The sequence below is a fragment of the Sinocyclocheilus rhinocerous genome, unplaced genomic scaffold (genome assembly GCF_001515625.1).
Source record: "Sinocyclocheilus rhinocerous isolate Xijiao unplaced genomic scaffold, SAMN03320098_v1.1 scaffold800, whole genome shotgun sequence".
NCBI classification, from domain to species: Eukaryota; Metazoa; Chordata; class Actinopteri; order Cypriniformes; family Cyprinidae; genus Sinocyclocheilus; species Sinocyclocheilus rhinocerous.
In genome coordinates, this window is record NW_015636889.1 from 20406 (window position 1) to 33084 (window position 12679).

Sequence of the window (12679 nt, forward strand, 5' to 3'; positions counted from 1 at the left end):
CATCACAGGTTTGGTTCAAGATAGAAGTGACCTGTGAAATAAGCCACTTCAATAAGGCACTTAAGTCCAGATTGCACCAGGTTTGTATAACTATTTGTACCACTTTGTGTTTCAGTTTGCTTAACCTTGTCTCAGCCTCAGACGGCCTGCTCATGGACCGCTCACAGACCATCTGATACATATTACACATAAGGCTGCCGATAAGGGGCCAAGTCAGGCTTAAGGGAGCCTGTGATGACGGTTTGGACTGGGCCCAAGAACTGCCATCCTGATTACATAAAAAACATGGCAAGCAAAACCCCAAGCTAAAATCTGTTTGGCTGGCTTCTATGTAATTTCAATGAGTCAGAATATTACAATTTAAAATAACTTTTTGTAAACTATTGTAATGTTTTTTAAAATGTTTTTTTTTTCTTCCATTGATGGTAAAGCTGAATGTTTAGCAACCATGCCTTTTTCAGGATTCTTTGATAAAGAGGAAGTTCTAAAGAATAGCTTTTATTGGAAATAGACATATTTTGTAACATTATAAATGTCTTTTTTATTAGTCCACCAGTAAATAAAGTCCTGTTTACACAGTCATCAAAGCACAGTGTTGGTGTGTTTATGAGAGACAGAGAAAGAAAGTTCAGAGAATGGAGATGGAGGTGTGGTGTCTGGATCTTTGTCTGGGTTGTGTGAATTTTGCAAAAAAACAAACAAACAAAAAAAAAGTATCTACAGAGTTACAACTGTTCACATTTGGTTTACCTGAGAGTGAGAGAAAGACAAAGAATGATGAAAATAGACAGATGACACAGAGTAAGTCGAAAGAGTTTGGAGCAAACTATAGCGGTTCGTCTGTAGAATCAGTTTTGTGAACTCATTACAACAATATGTGAATGAAGCGGTAGGATAAAAAAATAAAAATAAATAAATAAAAAGTTAAAATGCAGAGATGGATGTCAGATCCAACACTTTTATCTCTAACATACACATGTCAAATGGTGTCACTCAAAAGGCAGGAATCCCGGCACAAAAAAACTGAACCGATGGGACTTCCATTACAGCTATTTTCAGTTCCATTTGGTGTAGCATAATAGTGTGATGCATTGCTGTGCTATCCAACTATGCTGCCTTATAGTTAAGATATGGCTTGGTTATTTGTCATTTCGTCTCAGTACTGACAAGATGATAAATGTTGTATGTAGTGCTCTTTTGGGCCTGTGACGTAAACATCACAGGTTTGGTTCAAGATAGAAGTGACCTGTGAAATAAGCCACTTCAATAAGGCACTTAAGTCCAGATTGCACCAGGTTTGTATAACTATTTGTACCACTTTGTGTTTCAGTTTGCTTAACCTTGTCTCAGCCTCAGACGGCCTGCTCATGGACCGCTCACAGACCATCTGATACATATTACACATAAGGCTGCCGATAAGGGGCCAAGTCAGGCTTAAGGGAGCCTGTGATGACGGTTTTGTACTGGGCCCAAGAACTGCCATCCTGATTACATAAAAAACATGGCAAGCAAAACCCCAAGCTAAAATCTGTTTGGCTGGCTTCTATGTAATTTCAATGAGTCAGAATATTACAATTTAAAATAACTTTTTGTAAACTATTGTAATGTTTTTTAAAATGTTTTTTTTTTCTTCCATTGATGGTAAAGCTGAATGTTTAGCAACCATGCCTTTTTCAGGATTCTTTGATAAAGAGGAAGTTCTAAAGAATAGCTTTTATTGGAAATAGACATATTTTGTAACATTATAAATGTCTTTTTTATTAGTCCACCAGTAAATAAAGTCCTGTTTACACAGTAACAGACTGCTGAAATTAGTGTTTGAGGAGCAACTACTCACTGAATTTGACAAAGTTTGTGGGGTTCATGGCATCAAATCTTTAATATATATATATAAGTAACTCACAAATAAATATGATATATTTAAGTATAAATGTGTCATGAAAGAATATACACATTTTACTTTGATAAACAAAAATTCTGACTAAAGCCCCGTTCACACTGCCAGCGACAAAGCGACATGCTACCATTCATTTTCAATGGAGAGCTGGCGACTTCCGGCGACACGAGCGACAGTGACCGTTGGCGACAGAATGTGGGCGTGTCAAGCGATGCGAGTCAAGCGACAAAAGTTAAGAATTGTTTAACTTTATGCAAATGAACAGCGTATTTCGCGAGCGACAACGTTACTTAGTTACTTTTTATGGACAGTAATGCGTTATGTTTCTTTTTAAAGCGTTACAGGGCTTGCTTGTTTGTTTTTAAAATAAAAAGTTCGATTTTTGGCAAATATAAAAGCCTTTTCACACCAAAAGTGAAATGAATAAGCCTCAGGCTGAAGGGAAAGTAAATTTACGTCCGTACAGTAGAATGCAGAAGAAGACATTTCAACACACTTCAGCAATAAAAAAAGACATACAAATGTTTGTCTAGAGTAATTTTTGCTTATTAGTACGGTTGAACTGGATCATCAAAGGTCAGAAGCAAAGACATTGGTTAATAAAATGGGATTAAATACATAAAGGATATTTGTGTTGTTTAACATTTAATAATGGCAGGTTTGCATCATATTCTGAGTTGCTTTATAAATGTTTGTCTAGAGTAATTTTTGCTTATTAGTTTGGTTGAACTGGATCATCGAAGGTCAGAAGCAAAGACATTGGTTAATAGAATGGGATTAAATACATAAAGGATATTTGTGTTGTTTAAGATTTAATTATTGCAGGTTTGCGTCATATTCTGAGTTGCGTTATATTTATTAATTTTGAGGAATACTGAATCTGTGAGGGGTTTTTTTGTGAGTGAGATGAATTAATGCATATTCATATTTATTTTAGAACTACAGTAACATCTTCTGATTTCTCTCAACATGGGGACAGGAGAGCTGTCAATCAATAAATTGGAAAAAAAAGTAACTTGTGTTACTTATTTGAAAAAGTAACTCAGATATTCTCTTGTAAATTAAAAAGTAATGCGTTACTTTACTCGTTACTTGAAAAAAAGTAATCTGATTACGTAACTCGCACTACTTGTAATGCGTTACCCCCAACACTGGTAACCACATACATGGATATAAAAAATTATGCGTAGAAAAGAAACTGTTGGCTGTCTAAGTGAGTTTGATTCCTACATTGAGTTGTTAATTACATGATGCAGTGAGCAGTTTAGCACCGGTTAATGATTTAATGCAGGAGCACTGTTGTAGTTTATATAACAACACTCTCCAACAGCAGAATGGTACCTTTATTTCTTTCAAGTCTAATTCCTAGTCATAATAGAATGATATCTTAGTTTTACCGGCAATATACAGTTTGTGATTGCATTTTATATGTCCAGATATGTCCAGACGTGCAGTCTACCAATAACATTAGAGCAACAGCAGTAGGAATGCCCACAAGCGTCTTCACAGCACAGAGTCTAGCGACATACAGCGAAAAAGTCGCTGGCAGTGTGAACGGGGCTAAAAGACTGCTATGATATATATTATTGGAATCAGCTGCCGCTAATATTCTGGTATCATCAATTTTGTTTTTTGGCCTTAAACATGTTAAAGAGTAAAGTGGTTGCTCTCTCAGGTGGCACATTTCTGTCTAAATTAGTAGTTGTAAGTAAATCAATTTCATGTCAAACTATGTGAGACTAAATTTAAAGGAATTGTTTGTTTGATCATGTCATTCAAAAACGTATGGCTTTATTTCTTCTGTGGAACGAAAGATATTCTAAAGAATGTTTCAACTGTTTTTGTCCGTACAATAAATTGCATTTGATGTTTGGTCATGTGAGAACGGTTTGACTTAGTTGACATGATTTGAGGTTTGTGTCGCCATATTTGATGTAGTCTTTGAATGTGTGCACTGATCAGTGTTTTGATTTGATTTGAGATTATACTTTGACCTGTTCATCTTGTCATTTCAGAACATACAAGTAGTATAGATTAATTTCACACTACCCTTTATGTCTCTTGAAGCTTGAACAAACCCATTGACTTTATTCATGAAACATTCTTCAAAATGTTCAGGTTTGGATCGACAGGGTGAGTAAATAATGACAGAATTTTCTTTTTTGACTGAACTTTTACACACAGTTACAAAGTGGTAGCAATAATAAAACCGCAATTGCTTACAATATTTATCTAAAAGATACCAAAGAGATTCACGTGAGAATCAAAAGTGTCTTTCCATGGATTGCATTTTCTTGTTTCTAACTCAGTGATGCTAGATTTTAGCACATTTTCTGCCGCCTCTCATGACTAATGCTTGTCTTTGTGTGAAGATCAGTCCTTAAGTGAAATCTTCCAACTCCGCAAACATGTGAAGAGCCTGAAGCTAGAAAATGTAGCCTGAACCTGAGCTATACCATTTATGAAAAAGATACAAGGTAAATCTCATCCATTTTGACCTTCAGGGAATTTATCCATTTCACTTTAGAAAATATGGTGCTGCAGGCTAATGTGGTACGACACAAAGAGAAACAAGAAAGATGAGACACATATAGGCAGATATAAGGTTTTGTGTGGTTAAAAGGCCAAATATCCCACAGTTGTGTGGTGACAACTGACATTCAGTCCACTTACCCTTACCAAAAAGTAGTATACTTCAAGTTTATTTTAGTAAGTATACTTAAGTAAAGTTCAAGTATATTTTTAAGTATACTTTATGTAGTAAGTATACAAATATCAGTGTACTAGTAGTATACTTGTAAGTGTACTATTTCAATACTCCTTGGGACTAAATTGGCCCACTTTCTAATATATAAAAGTATACTTTTAAGTATAACAGTAGTAAACTTTGAGTACACAACTAGTTTAAATCTATGTTTTTAGTTTGTACTGCAACTATACTAAAAGTGAACTTATAGGTATACTGATAGTTTACTAATTAAATACTTGTAGTAGCATTTTTAGTACACTTTGAAGTATAGTCTAAGTAAACTACTAGTTTAGTAGTTCTATACTGCAAGTATACTCGTAAGTTTTCTTTAAGTGAACTTTACATCATACTTTAAGTATACTACTACGTCCCTATTTAGGTATTAATTTGTATATATTTTGTTACATGAATATCTGAACATACAAAACATCAAAAGAACAGGGTATCTGCTTGTAAACAAAAACATTTTATTCTAGCTTCATGCATTCTTTTTTTAAACACTTGAATGTAGATAAGTTTCATAAATAAAAAATAAAGAAATAAACAACATTTTGAACAAAAAGCTGAAAAAAGACTATGAATTGGATTCAGAATGATAATCAAAACGTAGATAAAGTCGATCAACACCCCAAAGCTTGACAGTCATTATTACCTCTTCATTGGTCGACATTTTATTCCATAATGTTACATAGTTTTGATACTGTTTTATGTCTGATGATCGTGTTAGAATACATGTGGAAGCATCTGTTGTTTCGGTTTCTTCTTCACTTGTGTTTTTTGGAAATTCTGTACAGAAGATGTGTACTAGCGCCCCCTACAGTATAACAATGAAAACACGGATTCTAGGAGCACAATTATAGCTAAAATATATTTAGACTTTTTCTAAGTATAAGTCAAGTATACTTAAATGTCATTTTAAGTATATTTCTGAGAAGTACATAAAGCCCATTTCTGAGAAGTACATACAAAGTAGACTAAAAGTATACTTTCCTATTTTTAGTTTAAAAGAAGTATACTAATAGCACACTTGAATAAACTTCTTTTTCGTAAGGGTACTTAGGTGGTTTTAGGTTTATAGTGGGTAGAAAAGGATTTACCTGGGCTTTAGCACAGAGACATTATCATTTTTAAATTTTTTAGACAGTATAAATGGGTCTTTACGCATTGAAATGTATAGCTTCCTTTATATTTTAGGAAGGGTGTCATGCTGTCAGATTTGGGAAAACTTTCTCTTTGTGGAAAAGAGCTGCATAAAAATGTCTACTTTGTGAATAGATTTAAATGGAATGTGGATGAATAAATAATGACACAATTTTCTGTCTTGGGTCAGCAATTCCTTTAAGAACCTTAAACTTTCAAAAGGCATCCTTTCTAGCAAACAAAAATAATGTTTCCATGTGGGAATCCGTGCATTTAACCTGGAGGCAAAACTCAACCTACAAAATTTCCTGACGTAAACAGTTAAACCTCCACAGGTTCAATGAAATGACTTGACATCTGCTGTAAACAAAGTCTACAGAAACTGCTGTTCCACTAGAGGAATTTTAGCTTTGGCTTTTCTATGGGGTTCAGATGAATGGGGTTTTTATTTCCAAGATACGCTATAATGACGAATCTCTGCTCCAGGGAAAGACTGACAGAATGAGAGGAAAGTGACAAGCCATGTGAGAGAACATCATCACAAAGGCTTCCCATCTCTCATCCATCAGTAGCCCACCTGTTCGTGCTGGTTTATATCCTTCAGTCACTCATTTTTGTGTCTCGTTCTCTTTTTCTCCTGCCTTTCAAGAAGGACCTGGCCTTGTTACCGAGACTCATCCTTTTCAGATCCCAATCTCTGTCCCTGCAGAAATCCAATTCCCTGCCTCTCTGACCTCCCATTCTCTACATTTCCTCTTTCAACATTTGCAGCAAAACATCCCAACCAATCACGGTTTTGTTTGCCTCTATTATGACGTAATCGTCCCTCCATCTTCACTCTGGGTAAATATGCACATATATTAGAATGCATTGCCTCCATGTACTCTAGACCTTCCAGAGTTTATTTTTATAATATGCACCGCTGGCTGCCATAAGGCACAAACCCTATCATTTATTGAGTGTGCTGATATTTGGTGGGATCTGTTCTGCTTGTTGAGGGCTGACTATCTGAGCTTCACTGGTTACATAACAACTAGATTGTAGGTGTCCTGGCTGAAAATGAATCATAGCCTATTGAACCATCCTGGAGGACCTTGGATAGCATCCTCCAATCCTCCACAGGACCTAATGATCACTACAACACAGATATCTTATCTTACCACATTATGTCCAAATACACTGTAAATGTGTTTAGGGCACTATCAGGACAGCAATTTCCCTTAGCTGACAGAGCTTAAAAAGGTTAAAAAAAGAAAAAGTAGTAGAAAAATGACACTTGAAAATATCACGTGCTCACGTTAAACCGGACTCAGTTGATGTAATTGCTGAGTAACTCTTCACTCGGATCATAAAGCAGTGGCTCCCTCTCATTAAGCACCTGTCAGGCGCTCCGCGGCGCGCAGCTCCCACGCAGTAGATGAATCTCTCGCGCTCTCATCAGAAGGATTGAACCACAGCAGTCGCGCGCAGCTCCGAGCACCGACGTTCCGGGACGCGCACATTTCCATCAGTTGTAGGGAATTCTTTATCCAGGGAAGTCGTGCTGAAGCGAAGACTTCCTCTTTGGAATCACTACGCGTAAGTAGCCTACTTAAGACAAATTACCAAATAAGGTGTTGACCACCTGTTTGTTGAGGTGTATTTGTGTCTTGTGAAGGCTATTGGAAATACTGTTTTGGAGTGTGTATGAGTGTTTCTGTGTGTGATACAGACAGATGGAAATGTGTAGGTATTTTTATGATTTATTGACTATTTTTGTATTTATTTATAATTATTATTTATATTGATTAAGTGCAGACAGACATAACCCTCATCTTAACTTGGATAGTGTGCTAAAAATGTGTGTGTGTGTGTGTGTGTGTGTGTGTAGACCGAGCACAACCATTTATATGGAGATCATCTAAAATTTGCATAGATTTACTATTCAGTTAACCCAAATTTTCATTTAAATATACCTGTACTCTTCAATAAAGTCTTATGCAGTAAATGAAAATGTCTTGCTCTAACCAAAACAGACAATGAAAGCACAGTACCGTATAAGCACAAGGATCCATAATCCCAAATGGATTTGGTCCAAAAGAACCCAGAATATGATGTATGATGATAATGAATTATTTAGCATCTATCTATCTATCTATCTATCTATATCTATTCAGTAGCTGATCTTGCGAAATACCCTCTAGACCCATTTCAGTTATTATAAATTATTATATGTAATTGTTAGCAATTGTTTTGCTCACATTTGTATCCATTAAGATGAAATTTTTTCATTATTTGATATAGGTCTATTTATAAATATTGTATTATTGATTATCTATTTTAAATTATTATTTATATTGATTAAGTGCAGACAGATGTTACCCTCATCTTACTAACTTGAATATTGGGCTAAAAATGTGTATGGGATGCCATATGGGTTGCCCTAGCCTAGAATATATAAATATGTATTTTCTGCTAAATGTGGCTTTAGAAACTATTAAACTGGCACTGAGTACTTTTACTTTTATCAGATATTTAATCAAATAAATACTATGTTCATCCTTTTTTGTTAAAATTTTAAATAAATAAATAAAATTTAATTAAATTATGTATTAAAATAGGTAAGGTAAAGTTAAGGTACGTATGCGATTGTAAGTATTTTGTGGGACCCTACAAGTCTGACATTTTATCAGTAGGAAAAGGAAATATATAATAAAAACCAGCTGGTGTATTCCTAACACCAGGGGAACGCTTGCAGATCAGGCAGGGGAAAATACTCCCCCAGAAAACAATAAAGATGTAGTATAGAGACAGACTGCATGATTCATCATCACGTCTTTGAAAATATAAAAATCAACGGGGATGATGCTGTTTTGGTGGTCCCCGTGAAGTTATTTCAGCGATACACAGTGACTCTCTGTGATATAAAAAAAAAATTATAATAAAAAACAGCTCTGGGGCTGAATGCATGATAGATTGTAATGTTATTTCAGAGCTTTTTTTTCCTTTCTTTTTTTTTTTTAATACAAAGACCTATATCTTTTTTTTTTTTTTTTAATACAAAGACCTATATCTGTATCATACAAGAATACAAATTATGATTGCTAATTTGTCTCAGACGTTTGTTTTTAGGTTTTGAAGATGATTAAAGAGCCTGATTTATGCTGTGCATATTAATAGTCTAAGTGCCATCCTTATCTTTGCCTGTCCTGACCCTTTGGCCTATAGCCAGATGCCCTGCGTTGTCTCATATTTTATTCAGGGCCAGTCAGGTACATTTTGTTCCTTATACTTCAGCCATTTGTATGTGCATACAGGGCCAATTGTAAAAGATATTGATTGCAATTTGCCTGACTGTTCAAAAATAAAGAGTTTCAAAAGATGATAAAGATGTAATCACAAAAACAGAATGATACTTTAACTGACTGTTCAAAACAAAGAGTTCCAAAAGATGATGATGATACTAAAGATACTGATTGCTATTTGTGTGACTGTTCAAAATAGTTTAAAAAGATTTTTTTTTTTAAGTATAAAATAATATAATATAATCTAATATAAAGAAATATCCCTTCAAGGAAAAGATGTCCATTTAAGGTAGTTTTCTTTATATGACTAAGCATGGCACCTTACAGCTGGTGGTGGAGTGATACTGCAGGTACCTACAAAATGTCAAACAGATATTCACAGGGCTGATAAATTGAGGTATGATGGTAGGTATCATTCTGACCACGTATCACTGATTTTTGATTTCTGATTAGTAGAACACCAACTCCTCTCGCTTGCTTCCTGAAGATATCAACCACCAGCAGACACTGTATTGGCACGACATGATTGACATTTAGTTCTCATTAATTCTCTGAATGCACACCCAATGGAGATTCAATTACTGGATGAAGAATAGAGTTTAGATAGTGTGACTGCGTGCATGTAGTGGGATATGAAATATCCCGTGAACCAAGCAAACAGTGAAAGTAAAACAAAATGAAATTCCTTCTAAGATGCGAAATAATTGCTCGGATCTCTTATGGGGTGCTTTTGGTGTGCAAATACACGAGTTTGAATAAAGGGGATTTGTTTACTTTTATTTATTTCATTTGTCATGAGATGATATCTTCTAATATTGCATTAAGTATGTGGAGATGTATAATGAAATATTTAATTGCTTTGGTGTGTCTGTTTTATTATTTGTCTTCATCGTAATGAATATGTTACAGATAGTTGGCCTGGGCCGTTTTGATGCACTTTGATGTGCTTTGAACCCAGAATATGTAAATTTGCTTGGACATTTAGGCTGCAAATCTATGTAACATAAACATCTGAATACCTAATGAATGGGCTCTGATTTTTTCCCACAAAAATCCACTGACCATGAACTGATCTAACCACAACTTAACATCAACAAATCTTATTTAGCACCTCACACACTCCAGTTAATTGGACGTCATTGAGAACCAGCAGCTACGCAAATTAAGGTAATTACATCTGCTTTGTTCCTGAAGGTGAAGGACAAGACTGTGTTTGATGCACTTCCAGCTCATTTCAGAAGAGTGCGTCGTTGTTGATTGAGACCATGTGGTCAGATAGCCCGTAATGATCTTGTGATCGTACCCATAAAGATTTTAGTGTTCAGAAGCATTCCATCTGTTGACTTCCATCTGAACCAAGACAATATGACACCTGTAAATGACCCAGGTGGCCCTATGTGTACAAACGTTCACACCATGGTTTCATTTAGCAGGTTTTACAGACAGTCCCAATGGTTTGAAGTTAAAATGCCTTAATGATCAATTTGTTTCTTACAAACATGCAGTGATTCAAGACATTAATCGATGGACTGGAGTTGTGTAGATTACTTGTGGATTATTGTTATGTTTTTATCAGCTGTTTTGACTCTCATTCTGACGGCACCCATTCAGTGGATCCATTTGTTAACAAGAGATGTAATGCTAAATTTCACATTTGGATGAATTATTCCTTTAAAGGAATATCACTGTTATACCAGGCTGACTCGAGCCTGAAGTGCCATCACCAGTCCAACTCAAGGCTTTTTGGCACAGCCAGTGCTGAACGTTTGAGAAGGACAGATCTTCAGTTATTCTGCATCTGGTGATATCTCTCCATGACAGTCTGTTGTTGTTTGCTCTCTGAAAAAGAGATTGCAAAAAAATCGCACAACCTCTTGAGACGTGTTGCATAAGATTTATGTAGCCTACTCCAAGGCACAGTTCTTTATTTTGGTAAAAAAATGAGTAAGTCCTGAGTGAAATTCCAACTTCCAGATGGTTACATCAGACCTGTGGATGAATCAAACTTAATGTGTAAACTTTTCTTAGTGGTAAATTGGAATTCACTATAGATACTTCAAAATGATGCTAATTAATTTTTTTATGCTGGGTCCATTTTATTGTGAATAATTCATCGCTGCATGCAATTCAAAAGAGCAAAAAAAAAATGTTTATGTAATCTTTAATCTAAATGTCTTCCTCTAAAATGACTTTGCTTTTCTATTCACGTCAATGGGAAGAGCCAAAAGTGCTAGTTTACACTCCCCTTTAACCAACCTGGTTATTACTAGCTGCAACCATGACATTAAACTAGTGCAGCACATGACTGCGAGAAGTTGGGTTTTAGTTGTTTCTGTCCCAAAACCCTGTTCCCTACTCTGATGTTAAATGTTTCCAGTGTCTTCCTCTTTCCTGTCCCGGTTAACATGTTTGTAGTCCCTTGTTGTTGATTAGTCATCATTGTTCCCAAGTGTTTCTTGTTAGCTGTAGGGGACTCATTGAGTATTCTGGACTCAGTACACCCAAAACTAGTTGTGGGCCTGCTGGCTTGAATTTTTGCGGCTAATTTTCATTTTTGGGTGAACTAACCCTTTAACATGTATTTAATGTGGTGTCCTCTCATTAATTGGGCAGACTGGCAGATCGACCGCTATGCATTCATAAAAATAGGGCATGATGTACTTTATTAATATGAAGGAATTTTCTTTTTTTTACTGTTATTCTCTGTATTTTGAATTTTTCACTTAATTGCATTGTGTATTAGGGTTAAAGAGAATGTCCATAAAAGTAATGGATAATTTCCTTGCAGAAGTCACCTTTACTGAACAGTAGGTTCAGCCTGCTTAGGGTTAGATGTAGGTGTGGGCTTAGGTTTTAGGGATAGAGACAAGTAAGGTCCCAATAAGGCAGCATCCATTTATAGTTTTAATAAATATTCTCTGAATATGTTGTTATGGCATACTGTTTTATAATTTACTATAAATACAGTGATTTACAAATAGCATCTAGCACTATTTGCACTTAATGCAAATTGCATCTAACTACTACTTAGTACTACTTAGTACACTTATTGTAAATAATACACGTAGTGCAAACAGCCTCTGTCTAAATTATAGTATATCTCCCAGCCCCAATAGTCAGGCAGTCAGGTATTATCCGTGTGCATTATTATACTTTAAAAAGGGATAAGAAGTGGTGAGGTGCCAGCATGAAATCAAATTTGACCCTATATTTACTTTTTTTAATACACAGTTGCAGGTGTTATTGTGCATGATTCATTTGCTTCAGAATATTTTATCAGAATGTAATAACTTGCTCTGAAATGACTTTCCTTTTCAGCTGTTTTCATTAATCCCTTTTACTTTTCAGCCCCTCCTCTCCGACCACCTGGCTTCATTTTGATTTCAATAACAACCATTTCTCATGATCCAATCCAATCAAAAATGGATCAAATATAGTCTCACCCTACATTCTTTAAAGGTGAAATATGCTGCTGCTAAAAAGAACATTATTTTGTGCATTTGGTGTAATGAAATGTGTTTATGCGGTTTAAAGTTCAAAAAACACATTATTTTCCACATACTGTACATTATTGTTTCTCCTCTATGCCCCGCCTTTCTGAAACACGTT

General features: G+C 35.4%; 1 protein-coding gene across 1 annotated transcript in view; it reads left to right on the top strand.

The window, feature by feature from the left end:
* The first annotated feature begins 7180 nt into the window (after nt 1-7180).
* The window catches only part of LOC107748276 (5-hydroxytryptamine receptor 1F-like), a 13066-nt gene continuing 7567 nt past the window's right edge, over nt 7181-12679 (top strand). Inside the window, exon 1 of the mRNA XM_016563014.1 lies at nt 7181-7364. The gene's annotated coding sequence lies outside the window, so the exon portion shown is untranslated. The remainder of the gene's footprint in view (nt 7365-12679) is intronic.